The sequence below is a fragment of the Poecile atricapillus genome, chromosome 18 (genome assembly GCF_030490865.1).
Source record: "Poecile atricapillus isolate bPoeAtr1 chromosome 18, bPoeAtr1.hap1, whole genome shotgun sequence".
In the NCBI taxonomy this organism is placed as follows: Eukaryota; Metazoa; Chordata; class Aves; order Passeriformes; family Paridae; genus Poecile; species Poecile atricapillus.
This window is the reverse complement of record NC_081266.1, coordinates 134,632-157,621: the sequence shown is the minus strand read 5'-3', so window position 1 is coordinate 157,621 and position 22,990 is coordinate 134,632. Positions and strand designations below refer to the sequence as shown.

The 22,990-nt window shown below is 39.3% G+C and overlaps 1 protein-coding gene across 3 annotated transcripts in view; it reads right to left on the bottom strand.

Annotated features, from left to right (window-relative positions):
* The window catches only part of WNT7B (Wnt family member 7B), a 94,678-nt gene that overhangs the window by 15,854 nt on the left and 55,834 nt on the right, over nt 1–22,990 (bottom strand). The gene's annotated exons all lie outside the window — the stretch shown is intronic.

Sequence of the window (22,990 nt, the reverse complement as noted above, 5' to 3'; positions counted from 1 at the left end):
GAGGGCCTGGTACTCCTCAGTGTGGATTTCTCATCTTACAGAATTCCGCACGTATTTTAAATTCTTGGCTCGGCTAGGGCAAATTACCCCAGGTATGCAGCCCTGTGATAGTCCACTTAAACCCCTTCACCAGAGGGGAACTTGGCAATGAATCTGGACAGTGGTGAGGTGAGGCCACAAGATTTGTTTTCACACTGTCTAGTCAGGTTTGCAAGCTGAACTTTATCTGTTTCAGATGAATAAAAAGTGAGTTAATAGCTACCTCTAAGCATTGGCACTGCGTGGGAAAAGATAATTGTTCAGACAAAAACAACCAAAAAACCCCTAGGATACAAATGGGGCTGATTATTAATGTAACTTTATAAATGCTCCCGTAGCATCCGTTAGTGATGCTGGGTGTCAAGGTCAGCAAGAGAGGCCTATAGAGACAAGACCTGGGTAGGTTTCATTTTCTTTCAAGGTAGAGGTTACCCCTTTCCCTTGCAGATTTCTCCTGTGCATTAGTTTTGCTGAAGTGACCCTTTTTCACTCCCACTCTGACCCAAACCTCTGCCTTACCATGGCTATTGATCATACAATGTTGTGACAGCAGTTTTCTCTCCAAAATAGGTGAAATACTGTCATGGAAGCACAGACTTATTTTTTTTAAAAAAAAGTTGTTTTAGAAAAGGGAGTTGTTTTTATTTTCTGTGATGCTGCTACTTGCAAAGGTTCCTGATTTCTATTCCATATAACAGCTGTTGATAATGAGTATATGAGGAGAGGTGAATGAGGCACCTTTCTATACTTGTTGGCTGAGATGCCTGTGAGGTGCAAGGGGGCAGATTGATGGGAGGGGAAGCTACAGCCCATCCACACTGTCACTGACTTCACATAGGGCTGGACCATGGTGTTTTGCTGTTCTTATTTATAACACTTTCCCTGCAAATTCCCTTCTCAGTGCTTTTCTCTATGCGTTTCTCCAGTAATAAACAGACAATCCTGTAGTGCAGCAGCCAAAGAATAATTGTAAAGAATTTGCAGAAAGTTACTGAAATGCTTTTAACACATAGAGCTTTAGCATCATCAGTGGATGTGGGAAGGGAAGAAAGAAACAAATTTTCCACAGGAGGGGGAAAAAAACTTACTTAGAAGCTAGTTTTAATTTTTTAATTTTTGGATTCATAAATCTCATAACTATTCTGGAATCATAACTTCACATTATAGGGGGATTTATATTCTTATTTTCATAGGTAACTTCCTGAAAAATTACATCATTGCCAGATGTGAGGAAGATCCTACAAGAAACAAACAGAAACTGAGGTTTGGCACTATTTACTTGTTTCTCCAAAGCAATAAAAAAAGAAGCTTTGGGTAGTGGAAAAACAAAAGGGTTCTGTGTTCTTCAGCTACCAAAAAGGTTGAACTGAGATGTGCATTATTTGAGTAGAAGGTGTGGTTGCAGGACTGCCTCTGCTTTCAGACACAGGGTGTTTTTTGGGATATACAATGTGTGCAGTCTGGTTCAGCACTTCCCAAACCATGGTCTGCAGAACACTGGTGGTCCAGGAGGCCACGGTAAAGGGTTCACAGCTAATCCACAGAGCCATATTAAACACTATTTTAAATAGTGTTTTCAATTAAAAGTTTGATGATAACGATGCCTGGTGGTCCGTAAGAAATTCTGAGGGTGGATAGCAATCCAAAGCAGTTATGGAACCACTGTTCTAGTTCCTAGTGTGATCTTCACATGTTGATATTCACTCCTCTCCGCTTGCCAGCTGAATTCTAATCTGGGACTCTTGCTTTAAAATGTGTTCCGTTGACTTGCAGGATTTCTTTCTTCTTTTTAAAAAATTCTGTTTCTAATCTATAAATTGAAATATTGGAAGTATGAGCTGTAATTGAAGCTATGTATATAGATACAGTTTGCTTTTTTTCAGGGTGAAGGAAAGCAACAATGCAAAATCAGACCCAAGGACATTCTTGGTGAGATACCTTTGAAGTACATGTAGAAGGGCTTATTAACAAGAAGAAATCCCTATGATTATTCCTGTGAAGGAAAATAGCAGCTGTAATCTACAGTTCAGTAGATTTACTCAGAGATTTAGTGACAGTTGCTCATATTTTGTGTTTATGCTCAATATATTCCTCATGTCTCCAGAGTATATGGTAAGACATTTTCTTATGGGACATTTTCTTATGTGTCTGTGACTTCTTTGTAAATTTTCACACATTCCTCCCCTTGATCAATTTTATAAAATGAAAGAAAATCCTGTTTTTATCTTCCTTTCTCTGTCTCTCATCCCCATTATACCCCTGACTACCATCAACAATAAAGGAAAATATCTTTCCTTTATCCATTTGAGAGCTATAGCAGTGTCATGGGATATGATCAAATGGAAACCACATTGACTCTCTTAAGAGATTACTCTCCTGTTTTGATGCAGTTCTAAAATAAGAAAGTCTCAGAAATTAGCAAGTTAAGTTGTCCTGCTAAGAATTAAGGTTTTGGGGGATTAGTATTTTTTAACTAGAGGATGCTCTAAAACTTGTGTTCCTGAAGAGTTCGCTAAGGTCCCAGGATCAGTGGAGTCTATAAGAAACTGCTGATGGGGGAGGGAGGGGAACCTCTGTGCTCAAATAATCTCTGCTGTACACAAAGCTTTCCATTAGCATGTCATCACTTGGAATCAGTTCTAAGCAAGTCTTTGTTAGGCAGCTAAAATATTTAAGTAATGATTGCTGTGATACCTTAATGGAGAACAATAATCTCATTTTACAGAATTTTCTGAAATTTCAAAAATATTCTTGGTCTGAAACAAAAAGAAGACAAATCTTTCCAGAAATGTTCATTAAATGAAGACATAAGTAGCAGCAGATTTGGGATTTAACCCAAGTTGGGGGCTAGATTTTTCTTTTTCAGTGAATATCCTGATTATCTAGCTCTCTGGCACAATATACCCTCTGTTTATCAGTCTCAGAAGAAAAATCCTTGACTGACTTACAAAGTTTTCTGTCACATAGACCAGATTAATTATGTTGGGATTTTTATTTTGGTAAAAAAGACACTGTTTTGGCTTTTATTGCATCCCTTGGATTCATCCATTTCTGTTAGAAATGCCTGCTTTGATATTTTCATGAGGAACATGAACTAATAACCATCTGATCTGATAACTGTCTGATCTAATAACTCCAAAAGGAGATGACTGCCAGTATTAATTAAAATTAAGCCTTTTTTCTATGGTGAAGGTGCTCAAGGCCACTTCTAACAATCTGCCAGGCCATCAGAGTAGTCTGTGGTTTTCCAGTCTGAGTTACTGTCATTTTCTTGAGTTCATTTGCATTCTAACAGGGGGCTGTACTTTAAAAGTGCTCTAATGACCAGCAATGCAGGCAGCTGCTGCTCACACAGACAGATATTGGACCACAGATTCCTTAGCATGTGTCTTCTGGCAGATAAGCAGAGAGGAGCTTTTATCTGTCATTGGAGTCATGGAGTAGCCTATATTTTACCCCTCATTTAGATGTCATTTCTGACTAAGTTTTAGACTTCTAACTGAGCAGTAAACTTATTATGGTTTGATGTGGAAATTCTTACGAGTTCCACAATTGCTGTAGTTTACCAGACTCAAACGTGCACAGATTCATCAGAGTATTTTCAGCCTGGAGCCACAATGAGCTGAGAATCACACAGGCTAAATACATATACAATTTTGCAGCTGTGAGCACAGGGTTAAAGATTTAACTGTCCCATAGCTATTTGAAAGACATTTGTTGGAGTAACTAGATGAGAATTCTGCTATTGCACACATCATCCTGAAATGACTCATGTCAGCAGCTAGATGAATAAGGCTGCCGCTGAATGTCAGCTCTTAGAACTGTAATTTAACTTGAAATATTAAATTGTAGAACATACAGTGTTTGGCCAATAATTTCCTAGATCTTGCATCAGCAATGATAGAAAAAAGTACTACACACTGCTGTTAAACAAAACAAATTCTTCATGCAGTTACACAAGACACCAGATTGATTATAGGACACAATATAACATAGGTCAATGGGAAAAAGAAATGAACCACAGAAGAACTAAAATTTTTTTGACAAACCTACCCTTTTCAACAAGTCTGGTAAGCTGATGACAGATTGAGTCATTTTTTATGGCAAAAGACAATAGATACTCTAGATGAGTAAACAAAAACTCAGACAACAGCACCCTAAGTAGTGTTGGATGATGATTTTTACAGACAAGTTTATTTCCTTTGTAATTCTGTATTTTATTCAACATACATATTAACAGTTCTGAAGGAAAATAATGCAGACTCTTCTTTTTGTGTTTGATCCAAGGGCAATACAAGTCAGAGGGAGTTTTCTCACTGTCTGGAGCAGATCCTTTATTTGCATTTTCAGTGAAATTAACTTTGAGCTTCTTGGTTTATAAAAGCAGGGACTAATTTAATTTAATTTAATTTCTCTGTCCCTCTAACTTAGTGTATGTACCCAGTGCTACATCAGAACTAAAGGCCACTGAAAACACCTTGTACAGGCAGAAAAGGTAAGGCAAAAGATCAGGAAACAGGAGGGTCTCCACTCTCTCAACCCTGACATATGCTAATAAGACAGATCTTTCTCACAACAGCTTTTATTCTTCCTCTTATTAAGGCTCTTCAGTAGAGGAGGTTCTAGGGTCTAGTCCAATACCTCAGGACCCCTACTGGTATGTATTTCACTAATATTAACCTGAAACTGTTTTTCTGAGTGCAAACCCACGGTTTCTTTCTCTAGAGCTGCCACAAGCAGGTTATTCCCTCCTTCTAGCAGCAGCCTTGAAATATGTAAATACTTCCACCCCTTCCCACATGTCTTGCATCATCAGTTCTTGCCCAGCACCCCCAAAAGCTCTGCTCCTTTCCCCTGCTCTCCCAGCTGGCTTTTTGGTGCTGCGGTGCTGGAGATGTGACACGGTACTCCAGCTGAGGTCTTGCCTCCTTGGGGCCAGAGCAGAAGGAGCCTTTCATATGCCTTGTATGTTGTAGTCCTGTTTATTTGTGCCAGCATTCCTTATTTCACAGCAGCAGGACACTTTTGACTCTCAGCAATTTGCAGCCGTCTTCTGTGCAGCTGCTCTCACACCAGATGTTTCCCATCTTGCATTTGTGCAGATGATCATTCCCACGTACAGATCTTTGCCTTTTGGATTTTCCTCCTCTTTCTTAGCTTTAAATCTTTTTTCTGGCTCACTTATCCATGATCATGTTCAATTTTGACCCCAACTTCCTCCAGCTTCCCTGTAGTCCTTCCTAACGCGTTATAATCACAAATGCCATGTGCACAGCTTATTCTCTTGGTCAAGTCAAGAATATAATGCTGGCTGGTACCAGCTCCAGCACAGATCACAAGAAACCTAGTCAGCACACCTTTCCATTTTGATAACTACTCTCCAAGTACAATTTCCAGATCCTCTGTACCCATGTGATGTGTTCTCATTTTTCTTATGAGAATGTCATATAAAGCAGTGTCAAAAGCTCCTTTTAAGGCCAAGATTTTTGGCATCAACTGCTTCTGCTCCGTCTCCGAGGCCCTGGGTGGCCAAAGAAGGAAATTAGATTGGTTTGATGTGATTTGCTCTTGACAGATCCTGGTTAATTCTTACTCATGTCCTTATTCTTAGTTATGAGCTTACAAATAGGGGTTTATTCCCATATTTTTTTCATTTACTGAAGTTAAGCTGATTGGTCCTACAATTCCTCAATTCCTTTCTATTATTTTTTTTTATCATTTATTTTTTTTAGACAAAGGCAATACATTTACCATTTCAATTCTTCTTAATTAGAGTTCTCTGCTGGTTTTCAGCACTAGTGGCTGTAAGGACAACCAACAACAGCTATACACTGACTCATTAAATGTCCTGAGATGAGGGACAGCTAAATGGAAAACAATCAACACAGACAAATACTGCTCTCTAATGCTCAGAAGGTGTTCCTCTGTTGATGGTGTTAGTTTACAGCCACCTGCTCACCATTCACCTGTTCAGTGAAGTCTGAGGCAAGAAGTGCTTGGCTTGCTTGATATTGTTCTTGGTTTGCACTCTCCTCAGGGGTCCACTCCACTGGGTAGTGGATCAGCCTTTGTTCTACATCCACTCACTGACAAATACTGCTAACTCTTTGATTTCTGTGCAGCCTTCTGTCAAAAAACGGTAAATATAGCCATCCATGGTTGTGAGGATCCTTTGTAGCACCTATGCTCAGAAGAGCTCCTGAACAGTGAACAATGTACTGGCTGAACATCTCTTACTGGCAGGACTTTCTGGTCAGGTCTGATGGAGCCTGTTGATGGTCATGTTCAGTAATGTTCTCTTTACAGTATTCATTCATTTCACTTTTCCTCCTTAAACCCCTTATTTTCTACTACAGTCTAATTAAAATAGTCTTGTTTAATTTTTTTTCATCCATATAGGTCTGTTTAGCTGAACTAGACCTAGAGCAGGAGTGATTACAGCAGCTTCTTCCTGGGCTGTCTGTGGTGTCTATTTTCAATTACACGTGGCCAGGACAGAGAAAATTGCAGATCTCAAAGTTAAGTATGTGTAGTGATATGACATAATGGTTTATTTACAGATTCTTCTCTTATTCAGCATTTTTTATCTCCAGGCTCCCACTAGCTTTTTATCACTGGAGGTGCCAGGATCTTGGCCATCAGTTTAGAATTGCTCTGTCAACTGGACTGTTTTCTGTTGCTCGTGTGGATTTGTCAAATCTTTTAGAATGGGCTGTACATGAGCGAGAATTATTTCACACTAGACTTACTGTAGCTTCTTGTTGTCACTTGGTACATACTTTTGGAAGCATGTCTATTAAAAAGATATACGTACTCTGCCTCTCCTTTTCATATTTTTTCAAACATTTTTTGAAAGTCATGGTTATTTTCTAAAGGCTTGGTGTTACTTTCCACAGTGATTTCTGTAATGAGTCTTCCAAGGATTTAGAGGGATTTTTTACTTAATTTACCCCCTAATTTATTCAGTTAAGTCCTGGCAACCTTAAACAATAGTCAGCATTTCTGCTCCAGTGAGCATAATTCTGTTGTGTTTTTGATTGTCTTTTGGCAACATGTCTCTTGGTGAAGTTTTCTGGGACAGTTTCTGTGAGGTTAGTGAGTTTGCTGTAATCTTTGAAAGGATGTTTAGCAGTGCTTTCATGTTTCATAGAAATATGAAAGTTTTAGGTTCTCTGCTGTAAAACTAGATTTGCCATAAAAAATATTTCTAACCAGCTCAGCCCTAAGAAGCAAACTGTATCCCATTCTTACAGAAAATAGTGAAATTGAGTTTTGATCCCAAAGCACCACTGCTTGTTTTTGTCAAATCAGAACATTGTGCTGAGCACACATTTAAAGAGTGCACAAGAGCATGGCTTGAGGAGCACGAGGGGGTAGTTCCCAGATGCACTGTGCCTTTGAGAGGAGCCTGTGTGTGTCACAGACGGCTGTGTTTTCACAATGCTGCTGCTAATACTATCAAAATAGCATGTGGGAAGCAAGAGCTGGAGCAGAGAGATTGTCTCCTGCTTGTGTTCTCTGCTGGACCTGCTGATGTCCCACTGGGGCACTCAATGATTCCCTGCTGAATGTTTGGTGCCTTTTCTTTTCAACAGTGACAAGAGGTTTGGTATGTCATAGTATGTGAAAGCTCAGCTGGAGACATCTTGCAGTATGCTGAGGTTCAAAAAAGTTCTTTGCACCCCTTGCCAGAAAGCATGGAATTCTGAAGGCATCCCAGAGAAACTGTGTTCTAAAGTACACCAATGTCCTTAAATTAAATCCATCTGTGAGGAACCAGATGTGTTATATATTCTATTCTATTCTATTCTATTCTATTCTATTCTATTCTATTCTATTCTATTCTATTCTATTCTATTCTATTCTATTCTATTCTATTCTATTCTATTCTATTCTATTCTATTCTATTCTATTCTATTCTATTCTATTCTATTCTATTCTATTCTATTCTATTCTATTCTACTCAGCTGCCTCAACCTGTTAACAACAGTTCTTAGGTAGGATTTGATAATGCATTACTGTCACTCTTTTAAAGGGCATTTCACAGAGAAAAATAAGTCCAATATTTAGGAGAAAAAGGGAAGGAAATCTCTAACTACGTGGGCACATATTTTTATCTTTATTTTAGGTTTGCTCTTGAGAGTATTCTTGCACTGGTAATATGGCCTGGTAAAGGTTTCTGAGGTACCTGTGCGGTGCTCAGCAAGGGAAACATTATCCACTCAGATTTAAGAAGTAGAAAATATGCTTGCCACATAATAAAAAACCAGAAGAAAAAACAAGCAAAAAAAAAACCTCCACTCTGAACCTGAGAAGAAAACAGAGGACATTTTTAAAGTACAATTGCTTTCAAGTCCACTTCATGCTCTGTTTAATGAGATACAAAAGCAGAGCAGGTGGCTACCATAACCACTGAGATTTTCATGTGCATAGATTTTAGAGGCTTGAGCATTCCATAAGTGAATCAGTTCAGAATGGATTCACTCTAGGTAGGATCCTACCAGTCTTAAGTTATTCTGTGATTTTGTGACTGCATTTGATTTTGCTGTGAACCCCATTTCACAAATACTCTGTCATTCCTTCTATTATACTCATGAACATTAAAGATCCACTACCATGCAGAATCAGACCTTCTCAGTAGACTTTTTTCCAGGGCAGTATTTTAATTAACTTAAATAATTTCAGTGGTCTGACATAATTGTACTGTGTTGAAGAGCACCTCTATAAAAATAAATCTGCACTGCCATTTGCATGAAGTCATCTCTTGCTCTATTATGTCATTTCTACCCAGATAACAAATCCCCAAGGGCAGTGGTCATGTCTCTGTTCTTTTGTAAATCACTGTGCATAGCTGTCCTTTGCTGTAGGAACATGTTAAATATAACACATTGTAAAGGGTCCACTGAATTATGGGTTGTTGTAAGCACCAAGATCCTATATCTGAGCATGCCAGAGTGTCTGTGGATGGGTTTCTGTTTATTCTGCAGATGAAATTTCTGATCTTGCTTCCTGAGGTGGTTTAGTCAAATAATGAATATTACCTAAATGTTCTGTACAGAGCCTATGAATGGGCCAGTATCACTTTTCCAGAATTATTGAATTACAAATATCTGAGTGATATTTGGATGAAATTTGTGTTAGACAGAAATCTGTTTCTGCGAGAGGTAGTCCTTGTCTTAAGGAGACACATCTTTCAACTGTAGAGGGCAAGAGAAGAGAGATATCATTAACTCTCCTTCACAGGGGCACAGGGAGGTTAAGGTATGTATCCAGAGGACAGAAGGACCTGCAAAAGGACAAGCTGTCCTCTTGTTGGATTCTTTTGGTGAGGAGATAATGGAGTAATTCAGTTGCAGTCTTCTCAAGCAACAACTGAAATACAAATTCAAGCCAGAGAGAATATCCATGGAGCTGCACGGTGGGACAGGAGCCCTCCCAGAGAGGAGTAGCTGTCCTGGGACTGGGAATCCTCTGCTGTGCTCGTCCACTGTTCAGTATAGTATTGAACTGGACATCTACTGCCAGAGACACAGAGGGATCTGACACAGCAATGCTCAGCATCCCAGTGCCTGCCAGAGATGGACGTGGGTGTTGGAGTCCACTCATTACATTCACACATCCTCACATGCCATACCTGCCTAACATCCATCCACATCCTTCCTTTACTTTTACTTTGGAAAAAATAACTGACTAAAAAATAACTAACCTGTCTTATTAGTTCCGTTTCAGGGAGATACCAAGTGATTTCACATCCCAGTTTGGAATTGACAACATTTCTTGACTAGTAGTGGGATAAGTGCAGCTTCAAGCTGGATCTTGTTTATCAGCATAGACTTTTTTCTTGTACTCATTCTTTATGTTAGCCCACACAAATGTTACAGATAGATAGATAGATAGATAGATAGATAGATAGATAGATAGATAGATGGATAGATAGAAACATAAATCTAGAAACCTCCTTTTGGAAACACATACAAAGCAAGTGTAGCCCAGGACATTCAGCAAGTATGAGATACTGCTTTCATACTAGGTCCTAATGTGTATGGGATACAAAATAATTTACATCTACAGGGAAAGAGCTAATCACCTAGAGCTAAATCTGCAACAGGGTGTTGGCTCTAAAAGCCTGTCTTTTAGACGTTCTTACACATAGAATTTTCCATGTGGCTGGCACAAAAATCCAGCCTCACCAAGCACTGAGAGAATTAGAAACCAAAAAACAAGGCTCCCAGAAGGTATCAAGCTGCATGGGGAAGCCCCAAAACTGGCGGTAGAAAATGCGAAGAAAGGGCAAGTCTAAACTTATCCCATCAGAGTTAAGCCAGATTTCCCTGCACAATGAGTCTTTCCAACTATACTGGCAGCAATCATCTGAGTGTAATTGCTGGGGGGACATGGTGGTTTTAGAAAAGGAGAGCCCACCCTTAAAATATTCTGACTGGGGAAAAAAGATTTCTTCACATGAAAAGCCAGGCGATGACTTCGTTGGTTTCGCTGATTAGAAAAAAGACATTCTTCTGAACATAATACCACTTCTTCTAGTGTGTTTTTCTAGGGTTGTGTTTTTCAGCATCATTTAACTTGGTTCTATCAAGTACAGAATAAGGATGAGTTTATATAAAGTTCTAATTCTACTTAGTCATGAGATTTCTAAAGTAAGATTTATGAAGAACAATAGTATCTTTTATTAAACTGAATCACATACACTAGGTTTCTATGTGACCTAGGAAGGGTCTAATAAATATATATATATTTTTTTATTTTTTTTTAATTATCTTTCAGACTTCCAATCTAAATACAGACAAATATCATGAAATGGAATAACCACTGACATTTTAGTTTTGACTGCAACAGCAACCCAAGATGAGCATTATGTCAAATAACTATGAATTAATGACCTCTAGAAATACCTTGCTCTACACAACATTTCATGGTAAGAGCACTGAATATGGAGGACATACTGTCCAAACTGAGAAAGGGTGACAGCCAGACTGAGAGCTTTGAAAACCATTTCAGGCTTCTGGTCATGGAGAAACAGTTCCTGTATGCCTAGGACAGCACTTTCCAGGCACAGAGATTGTTATGCTTTCTTTTCTGGTGACTCTGCTCTTCAAGGTGGCCTTCTTCTTAAAAAGTGCATAAGCATAGACAAAACAGTGCATAAACATAAATATTTGACCAAAAGAAGGAAAAATAATTTGTGTCAAATAGTATACCAGAATGCTGTCTTCTGTAAAAATTCTGCACAGGAACACAGCAGAGAGGTTCCTGCTGCATCTCCTAGAAATTGCTGTTGGATTGTCTCCTGGAGGATAATTCTATATGAAGGTTGTCCTACAAATCTGTAGCTCACATAAAATTTCTGGCACGGTTTCTTATGCCTGGCAGGATACCTTAGAGGACCAACTCAGTAAGTTAAATTGCACAAGCAAGTCACTTGCACTGTCACAGGTGACCCATCCTGTAGGTGTGGGTGCTTCCATGTGTTTGGTGTATTCTTGGCAAGGCAGAGTTTGGGAGGGGAGACAACAGCGAGTCTTATGTGGCTGTTTAGGATGTTCTCACTCTCTGGATATCTCCCATGGCAGCAGATGTGCCTCACTGGCTTTAGCCCATCTCACCCAGCCCTTCCCTGGTGGCTGTAGCAGAGGGGCTGGGCTGGCAGACCCCTGTCATGTGTCTGTGCTCTGCTAATTCTGCTCAGAGGTCACAACTCCTGGGCTGCAGCAGATGGGCTGGGCAGTAACCCTGACAGTCACTGCAGTCCTCTCCCCAAGCTCAGAGGCTGTGGAGAGCAAATGAGAAAGTTCTGGTGGAAAGGCTGGGTCAAGACTTGCTTCCAAATGTGCTTAAATATTTTCCAAATGCTCTTTTACACTGCTTGTGTGGCTGCATTCACCTTTCTGATGCAGCTGACTTGCCTGTACATCTTACTGGGAGGAGAGACAGGATCAAGTAATGATGTCCACCCTCCATGGAGTTTAAAAGGTCCTTGCCTGGTAGTCACTTTTGTAACCCCAGGGAGTAAGACACAGCACAAATCACACATATGAAAGAGATTTAAAAGAGTAAAGAGCTCAAAGAAGTTTGGATAAATACACAAAGTTTAGATTTTGATCCAAACCTCTCTGGTTTGCAAAATGAATTTGGAAGCATCACAAGAGCAAAGTCTGGCTTTTTTCAGCTCTGGAGTTTCTGGTTCTGACAAGAGTTGTGAATTGACAAGATTCAAATAAACAAGGAAGGCTTGTCTGTATCTTCTCAGGACTCATGAGAAATACTGAATCAGTGCTTAATCTGAGCCTGTCCAGCTAACCCCACTGGGTAAGGTTATCTGATCTAGCAGACAAGTGGTTGCTATTATTTGTGTTAAGCTTGTGTCTTGCCACGGAGCAAGCTCACCCTAAAATTGTTATCCAAACCTGCTTGAGATTGACAAATGGCAGATGCAATAACAACCCTGTAAGTTACCTGCTGAAAAAACTTAACTTTTATAAGAATAAAAAGATCAAATTTCTAGCCCACAGTCAATTGTTTTTAAGCACTATACCCTATAAAGGAATTATGAGTTTTAAACAAAGACAAGAAGAAAAATTTCTGGGTTTTCAAGGTACACCAGCTTCAGACCAGGATCCAGGCTTTATGACCAGGAAAGGAGGAACGTGGCCCTTTCTGCTGTACATGAGTATTTCAATAGATAATTTGGTATTAATACCAGTCTTTGAGATTCTACTTATGTAAAACTGCTTCTAAAAGCCACTAGCAAGTGTCTCTGCTGCAAATCCCCCATTAAAGCAAGATATGGGTCTCACTAGATAATCTTTCCAGCCCCCCACTTTCCAGCAGCTCATTTCCAGATCTGAACTTTGGAGCTGACCCCTGCCTTTATGATGGGCCAAACCAAAAGCCAGATCTGAACACCGCTGAACTCTGGGAAAGTTCAAATCTATCGTTTGTGGTTCAGGTTGAGCTCTAATTAAAACAGACCAGTTAGAAAGGCAAATGTCTTCAAACCAAACCAAATCAAATGTTTCACGTGAAAAGTTTTGGATCAGGCTATATGGTACCAAGTAGTGTTTTTGTCTATCACATGATGTCATGTTCTTCTGGTTAACACAAACTGACAGCATGCACATGCTGCTGTAAGAGATATTCCATGCAGACACTTTGAATCCAACTTGAAGAAGAAGACAGTATTCATGAAAATGCTTTCATGATGTGAAAACCCCACCAGCAATCTTCCTGCCACTCATCTCTGAGGGTAGGCTGCCACCTTTTCAAACTTTCTATGCCCATCCCTTCTAGCACAGTAGTCCAGGGTCTCTCAAAAAACAATGTCTTGCCTTCTCTGAGTGAAGGCTATGCTTCATTATGTCAGCAGTATGTGGAATATTGCCACTAATCCCTGAAAACAAACAAGAAGGGAGTGCTGCTTCAGTTGCGTAAGAGGGCAGGGAAAACCTAGCTAAATCTCCTGCTCAGAGCTTCTGTTTATGTTATAGTTAATACTACAGTGTAATAATCAACATGGTTGATCAGTGGACAAGGGAAAAGCAAACAAAAGGGGAGGGAACTTGGTTTCAGCAATACTGAACTGCTGAAGTGAACAAAAATGGGAGACAGCAAGGAGAAAGTGAAAGAGGGAAAAAGTGTTAATGCCCCATCTCTGGTGTCAGGATATCACAGTGCACCAGTAGTAGAAAAAGAGAGAACTCAAATGGGAAGATTTACACAGAGAACCACAGCACACAATCAATAAGTAACCTAAATTTACTCTCCCTGTGGGCTTTATTCTCTCTCTGTTATGTTATATATAAGTACTGAACATCAGTTCAGTATTTTCACTTTGTGAAATTTGACTGGACAATTACCTAAGGTTTACAAACTTCCTTCTTCTTCTGCAAACTAAGCTAATAATCCTACTAGGTCTCCTCTCCTGAGATTTTTCACTGTGTTTTTTTTCAGGCCTGGACTCATTTTTTGGAAGACCAAATTCCTCCATGACATTTCTTTCTTTTCCTTTTTCTTTCCTCTTTGAGTAAGAAGACTTTAACAGCAACCAGTTTTGTTTAAGTATACATCCCAAAAGTTTAAGTGGAGGTTAGTCCTCAGCCATTTCAGTTCCGCATTGAAATTAATCATCTTTACTTTCCAGAGAGTGAGGTATGAAGTGACTTGCTCAAGGTCACAAGAAAAGGCACAGCTTGGAGCAGGGAACAAATCCATTATCTCCTGGTCCACACTTTCACCATAAAATGATTGTTCTTACATTGAACTAGGAGACACCGGTATGTGAAAAAGGATAAGGAGGAAATGGTATTGAGCTTTTCAACGTCATGCCTTCCTCTCAGCTTAGATAAAGAGAATGAAAAATTATTTTATCCATCCTGCATGAATACTTTTCAAGTTAAAGAATATTCAAATGTTTTCACTCAGGAAATTTTCAGTTCATTTTCACTGATGAACAGTCTTTCTAATTAATCATTCTTAGCAATATGCTAAATTCTATTTGTGGCATCATTTTAAACACACCATAACAACAGAAAGCAGAAGACTCATCTAAGCAAAGGAATGAGACACAATATTTTCTTCTGCTTAAGTTTTGTGATGTTCATGAACTAGGATTTCCAGGAACCTAGTTATTACTTTAGAATTTTCTTTAAAGCAAGGAATGGAAATAGTACCTGCTCATGTGCTGCACATGATAATGTATTGATGTCCAGAAAATCTAGTTGAAAGAATCACATGGTCTTTTGTCATTGTGACAAACATGGCAGTAAATACATATTTGTTGATTTGTGCTAATCCTTCTGAGTGTGGAGGACTCAAATGCTTAGGAGTGAGAAGCAGACAGAGAATAAAACCCGCCAGACAGTTTAGGAAAGTTCACCACCTTTGCCATGCACTTAATTAAATACCCTGTCTGATTCTCCCTGAGACAGTGGCATTAGCAAATTTCCAAACTATAGACATCAAAATTATCCTTCAGAAATGCACTGACAGGTACCCACCATTGATAGCAAGAACTGTCTCAACTTAAAACAGCAATGCACAGGTGCTCTGTGCTGGCCACTTCTGATTTTGGATCCTGTCATTGCCCTTCACCACTATTAATTTTTCCTGCTTCTGGTCCATCCCTTTTTCTTCCTTTCTTCCTTCACATGAATTTATAGGTCTGCTTCACTCTTTCCCACTCCCTCATCTCCCTGGCCAGGGAGTTGAAAGGCTTCCATCACAAAGATTGAAAACATACTCCATATTAAATGTAACAGGATAGGACGACCAGCAGGTCCATGTTTCAAACACATTCAATTTATATCACAGCTGAAAGTAAAGAGCAGGGGAAGCTACTTGGTGGGTTGCTGGAGGCTGTGGCTTTCATTTTTTGTGTAACATGTCTCTGTCACTTGCTAAATAGGTGCACCATCTGGTGGTAATTTTGGACTCCCACTTCTTAAATTTCCAAAGAGCAGTGGTGGAGCCTGTGGTTGCAGCATTTATTTTTGGGTTTTGTCATTATCTGTCTAAAAGTCCTTAGCTAACAACTTTTGCAGGTACTACGGGTGGTTGAGTACTAAGAGTTGGTTGGACTTTCAATAGGGATCATGTTCCATGTCTGCTGTGTGGGGCAAGCAGGTAGGATTTTATCAGAGGACCAAATGCACCCCTGAGAAGCTATATACATAAAGATAGAAAAATTTCAGACATAAAGAGAAATTAGGTATTAAGACAGTCTAATCTCCCAGGGTAGGCAATAGGGGCCATTGTGCAGTCAAATTAAGATCCGAATCACCCTCTGGAAGCATTTCTCCCTGTCCTTTGACCATACAAGGAATACAGCCTGACTAAGTTCCTATCTCAGACATCTCAAGCAAATGCCTGGAGCTGTGTGATGTGAAACTGGGACAAAGGAAAGAAGTGAGGAAGAGGCTCCTCATTTTTCTGCCTTTGTCTGAAACCCTTTAAATCAGCAGCAGAGAGAAACCACTTCTACCTCTTGTGCCATTCCCCTCAGGAACTGCAAGGTTGCACTGGCCATGTCTGATGGGACTTACGATGGAGATCTCTTCTGAACAAGACGGCTGGAAGCTGAATCAGACAGAAAATGAGTTTCCACATTTTGGTGAAGAAATGAGTGAACATGTAAAAATAAGTCATGATCCATGAGTAAATTTTTTTTTGTTTTAGCAACCTGAATAAAGCAGTAAAGTCTACAGCAGCTTTGTGGGTGTCTGTTGAGCTTCTATCTAGAGACAGCAGCGCTTTCTCCCAGTGCACCAGTGAGCTGCCTGGGGTGAGAGCAAACCAAAAAGACACCTCAGTAATTCAAGCCCATTTAAGCGACACTGGATAAGTCTTAGGAATCATCCTTCTCACGCAACCCCAGAATTGGAGGTTGAACCTCTGCAGTGGAGAGAGCATTACAGATAGCAACAAATTATACTTGTGGCTAAAAGCAGTCTCCTAGATCCACTCCAAGTGGATCTGGGATGGGCAGAAGGACCCATCGTTGGCTTGATCTTGCATGCTGGCTTTCACTATGACTTCCATATTCTGCAAACCACTTGGTTCTGCCTTTAAAATGAAACACTTTCAAAGCCTTTTTAATAGCACTTACAATGGAAGGTTTAAAGTTAAGCACGTAAAAAAGCACAGCTGGAGTCAGTGGCCAGTTTGAATCCTGAGAGAATGACTACCTTAGAACAATACTAGATTCACTTTTTCAAGCCTCTAAATAATAGATTACAGAGTCCTCTTGCTTGCTTGCTTTATTATTTTTTTTAATTTTTCTTTTCTATCAGTAACAATAATACTATAATTCATAGTATGAACATCAGTAAGAAATAAACTACAGTCATGCACAATTTAATCCAATGCCAAAAGGTTGATGATATGATATGCACAAAGGAAATTTTGTCAATTAGAAAATGAGGTATTTGTCAGATGTAATATTTTGCAATACACCAGCCACTTTGTTAGGAAAAGAAATTACTCGTGACTGGAGGCACGATGGCAAACTGCATGGATCAGTGATCTAATCCTGAATGCTAAAATACTTGTTTGCAAAGCAAAATGTGCAGATAAATGCTGTGGGTTTTGTAATGTTTGTACATGCTTCTCTCTGCATTTCAAGCTTTTCAATTTAGATAGTTTACCAAACAGAACCTACCCCTAAGAACAGAGGAGGAAAGGGAGGGATGCTGCTACACATGTAACTCCGAAGCCTAATGTTATGTTTAGCCTGTCTTGCTTGATGTAGAGGTTGGACTAGATGACCAAACCTATCATCTGTAATTCTAGGGAAGAGATTTTGACAACACACTTAACTGCAGTAGTAAAGCTCAGGGAATCTCCAAAGTCATTAGAACCCTAAGTTATTATTGGATCACACACCAGCAGGTGCTGTCCTGCACTCCCTGTCACCCTCCATAAAGAACTTCCCCTGCAGTGGCAGGGTTTGGCAGCACCTGCTTGTTTGCAAAGTTGCTCTGTACTTAAAAAGTCAAATGTTGTATGGTTGATTGCCATTTAACTAATTGGGTTTTAGCCCACTCACTCAATGAAATTCAGCTTCACTTTCAAACTTCTGCTCATAACCAAAAGCCAGGAGAGTTTTTAGTGGTTCTGGTGAAACCAGAAATCTGGCAAAATTTCTACTGACAGAAACAGGACAAGAACTTGGCCCCCGTCCCTTTGGATTAAGCTGAGTCCCACTTTATCTGACTTTTAATGTCATTTGCCTTCCAGGTTTAAGCATGCATTACATTGTAAGTCATTGACCAATAGGACTGGGATGCTGAAATAACTAATGAGTCAGTGTGCTATGGAACCTTCGTACTCAGAAATTTTATTTAAAAGTTATAAAAATGACATTAAATGAACAATAATGCTCCTTGGAGGCACTTGGAAGTAAGGAAATGCCAAGCTTAAAGCTGCTATGCAAAGTTAGCCCTGTGTCCAAACTTTGGTACAGTATTCAACAAAACCATAGCCTAGAATTTGCACACTATCTTTTCCAGAGGAACTCTGACTGACTCATCCCAAGGGAAACCAGAAAAGTAATATGGAAAATGTTTCCCTGGATAGCTACAGACAAAGCTAAAAGGGAAAAGGGGGACTTTTTTTTCCTTGCCAGTGCTGAGCAGGAAACAATCATCACAGACCCAAGGCCCCATCACATGTTCCTGTTTCCTTTTCACTACACCTAAGTACACAGTAGGATGATCAAATGCCAAAACTTATGAATACCCACTCTTCTCCCCACAAAATATTTCTTTTCCATACTTATACTTTAATGGAGCAATTCCATACAGTAAAAACCATCCATTTTGTTTAGTTAGTGAACCATGGAAATGATGTTTTAAACCCCGTCCCACATCAGTCCATTGGTTTTTCAGGAGATCTGAGGTTTAGGGTCACAGGAAGACAGTGTGTTGTGCCATATGATGTTTCCTACCAAGCTGTGCAGTGTTATGGGACCTTGCATCCCAGAATACCCATGGAAGCACATGAGATCAGAATTCAGGAAATCCAGAGACTTGAGTCTCCCAAGTTACAGTTCTTGGCATTAATTTACATCAATGCATGGAACAAATTTAAAATTAAGTGCTCTGACAACAAAAATGGAATTGCTCACAGTCAGGTATGTCAGTGTATTTAAATTTGAAAATGTCTACAGAAAAGCACCAGTTCCAAGAAAATCTTCACTTTTATATGAAATGGAATGAAACAGAAGCCCTTTCCTTAGAATGGAAATTCCAGAATTCATTCAGATCAATAACCACCATTCCTCATCCAGCTGCAAGCCACACACAGCTCACCAATTGTATTACCATATTAATACTGTGCTTGGAATAATGATATCTGCCTTTTAAAGAAAATTTGCTGCCAAATAAGTAATATTTAAATGGCAACAAGAACATTTTAATTTAAGAGAATTTATAATATTCTTCACACTCATGACCCTTGAGGGAAGAAAAAACACAATTGAGCTGTACTTGAACTAAACAGTAAAAGCTTACAAAAAGACAAGGAAGACAAGGAGAAGATAAATCGAGATATATAAAAATCTGTCTCTTCATGGCTGGAAATTATTATATGCTGCATACTATATATGCTTTTATTTCTTTTCTAGGAAGACAAAAAAATAAATATTATAAAATTAATGTAGCAAACTGACAGTTTTTCTAGTAAAGTAAAACAAAATTTATTTTGGTCAATCCATAATTTACAAATGGTACTGTCCATTTAAGTTTGTCTTTTCCTCTATGATTTACAATGTATTTTGAAAACATTACTAAGGCCTCCCTGAACCATTTTGAGGTTCTGGCATCTAAGAAATTTTTAAAGCACAGAGAAATTATCACCCACAAATGTTCAAATGGATTCACCAAGCTGGGAATCCTCCATCCTGTCAAAATAGGATGTTTCTTCAAAACACTACTTTCTCAGTATAAAAATATATTTTTCTTTTTCTAAAAACATCCACGTGACAGACATTAAGAGTCTGAACCTACCACTCCCACAACAGCCTGTCTCCCCAGTTAAAAAATACAAATTCTTAGCACCTTAGTGGTTTCATAACTTTTTTTACTGCTCCTTCACAACCTCAGCTACCTCCAGCTGGGAGGGTTTATTTTCCTATTCTGGTTTGGGTTACTGTCTTACTTTGCTACTTGTGATAGTAGAGAACTTATCCACCCCTCTACAGTAAGAAAGTATGAACAATTTGAATCAACTCCTCAATTTCCCCCAAAGATGATAATGCAAACTGAAATGCCGTCTCACATACTTTGCCTTGTAATTGCTACATTATCACACCTTTTCTCCAGTGTTCAGCTTCCAACTGAGATCAAGTGCACTGAGGAAACTGTTCTGCTAAGGCAGCCTGCCTTTGAGGACTTTTCTCACTGCCTGTAGCATAACTCAGACCAGCATGCAGGGCTTTGGGTGGAACAGCTCAGCTTTACCTCTGTAAGGCAACTTGTGGGATAGACACTGACACACCAGAGTCCTTCTGCAGTAATATATAGCTAATAAGTGAGAACAAATAGACTGGACATTTTAAAGGCTAAACATATTTTAGTTTCTCCTTCCAGCAACAGCATGCCAATTGTGAAAATAAAGGTGCTGTTTGAGACATTTTAAGAGAAGGCTTTGCAATGACTGTTTTTAACAGTGGTAAATCCTTGCTGCAAAATGAGCATGTGGAAGAAGTCCACAGATTTTGGGGGTTTTACCTCTTTTACCTCAGTGCCTGCCTCTACCTGCCAGCCACTTACCTAGCTGGAGGTTCATAATGCATGTCCTGTTTTTTGGGATTTTTTTATTCAGGCTAATAATGAGAAAACTCTCCCTGTCCAAATAACCAAGAAATATACACCTTGTTATGCACCACTGTGCTTCTACTAAGAGTTATGCTTACTTAAGTCACAGATCATTAAATTTTGCCATGGTATTCATACTTAAACTAAATCAAATGTGCAAATGCAATGACTCCACATGGCATCTTGGGAAATGGACATCAGCAGACACTCCAAGTTGGCTACATGAGCAATAAAGACACTGTCTGTATTGGTCCTCCATCATCTTCTGGAGCTGCACACATCCTTAGTACAGATTGCAGCCAATTGAATGCATCCTGTGCACCTCTCTCCTGGAATCCCTGACTGCCTGCTGTACTAGGAGCTGAAAGCTGATGCCATGCCCTGAGAAGCCACCCCTCCCACTGGAAGGTTTTTTCACTATATTCCAGCACCAACAGGGAAATCCAGTTCAAATTACTGAAAACAAATCTTTTTCTGCTCAGTTGCTTGAATGCTCAAAGGACACTGTTGTCTGGGCCCATGCTACATGACAACAACAAAAAAACCCAAATTTTTCCACATTAGGTCCAAAAAGCCACTGTGCAATTGAGGTTCCCCATAGCTGACAAATGCCTAAACCAATCATAGCACCTACTGCTATGACAAAGATAATTACTGCCTTTCTGTCAGTGAAGTGTGTACCCGGCTCTGTATCGTATTTAAAATAATCTAATTCCAACTAATTTTCTCCCTCCAAATTGTTTCCAGCTGTACAATTTGGGTTTTTCCTCATATTGTTTTTATTGGATATAGTGCAAGTTCGTAAAGATAGATTTTCCCATAATAAATACACAGATGTTAGAATAATAAACATACAGTCAACCTGATATATGAATATCACTGAGCCTTAACAAACATATAACAAACAACATAAATTGATTTTAAAAAATTGAAAATGAGAACATAAAGTAGCAGAGAAAGAAATGGCAGGAGAAAATAAAGGCAAAAAGTGAGCTAGAAATGTACTTACTTTAGCAAACTGTCTGGATTCATTTATGGCTCCCTTTATTGACTTGCTGATAGCACTAAAGCACAACTATGGTTGTAAAGCATTCCTAAGAATGCCGCCTGTCTTCATGTATTGGAAGTTTTCTGCTCACACTGAAAGCCCAGATTTCCAAGTTGGCCAATTCATACCACACTAGACACTACTGTGCTAGATTAATCCATCTGCTTGGACCTAAATATCCATTTTTGGAGAATAATGAGCCTCTCTACTCCTCCCATTTTTGGTAGGAAGTTTTTATGAACATTTGGCATCTCGGTTAAACCATCATCATAGCCCAGAATAAAAATTACTGGATTTAAATGTGGAATCCAAATTTAATTAAGCCTATATATGGCCTGAACCAAGAATAATTTACTGGCTGACAACCCCTCAGCATGTATGATAAGATGCCAACCGCTTCTCCATGACTCCATCACTTAGATATCCTTCATGCCCAATTCCCATGTTTTTTCAGGCCTGCAGTTGAAACTTAGGAACAATGTTATCTGTTTCCAGTACAGAATAAACTGTTGTTTATGAGTATCTCTCTCCTTCAGTGAGAGTATTTCTCTCCCTCAGAAGTTGTCCCCCTGCATTTCCCAGTCTTCTGTTTGGAATTATCCATCCTCACCCTGCTTTATGTGTGCATATGTACAAGTGCATGCTTGTAGAGAACTGTGACATTGAAGTTTATGTTCTGATTGTGTTTGCTAAAAGTCTTCTTCACCTGGGGGTTAATAAAATCCATGCATATATTTTGTTTGTCTCTAAAACTGTAGGGTTTTTCTTCTATCACCCCCTCTTTCTGCCTGGAGAGTGGATCAAAAGTTGAGTGAATGGGAAGAGATAGGAAAATTCTTAACATGTTCTTCTCCTAATCCTTCCCTAGCAAGCAGAGCTGTAACTTCCCTTCAGGTGCATCCTTTCAACACACCAGGAAACTACAGATCAAAACAAAGGGTATGACATTAAAAAAAAAAAAAAAAGCCCAACTTCAGAACTCCCTTGGGTTTGGCCTATTTGTTAGTATTTCCCTGTCAGGTGTCCAGTTTAATGATTTTCCAAATCACTGCACCAGTGACACAGCCAAATATTGCTAAATCATTATCATTTTCCACATCATGAGTCTGAAAGAGACAGGTAAGCATCACTTTGGATATCTTGACAGATACTACTTTCCAAAACACCAAAACAGCTCAGTTTTGCCCTGGATTTAGCACTGGTAAGAGCTGCCTGTTCATAAGCACTTCAGTTTAAAGGATTCCAGTGGAAAAGGTCAATGCACAAGTTATTAGCCAGAATAATCCACTGTCAAAGAAGAACAGTAGGTTTCATTTCTGTTATTGATTAAGACTTCATACTACAGAGCCTGCACTGCTTACTTTTTGGGGGTGGAGTTCTTTGTTTTCAATGCTATAAGTCATCTGCAGCTTTTAGAAGTGTATAAGTGACAAATTGTTCTGCCCATCATTTAGGGGAATAGAGACCTAGTGCTGGAGCTGTGTTGTATCAACAACCTAATAGGAGCAGAGGCTTTACTCATCCAGATCAGGGTCCTTTCAAAATGTTAGAAGGGCAATTATCTTTTCAACAGTGA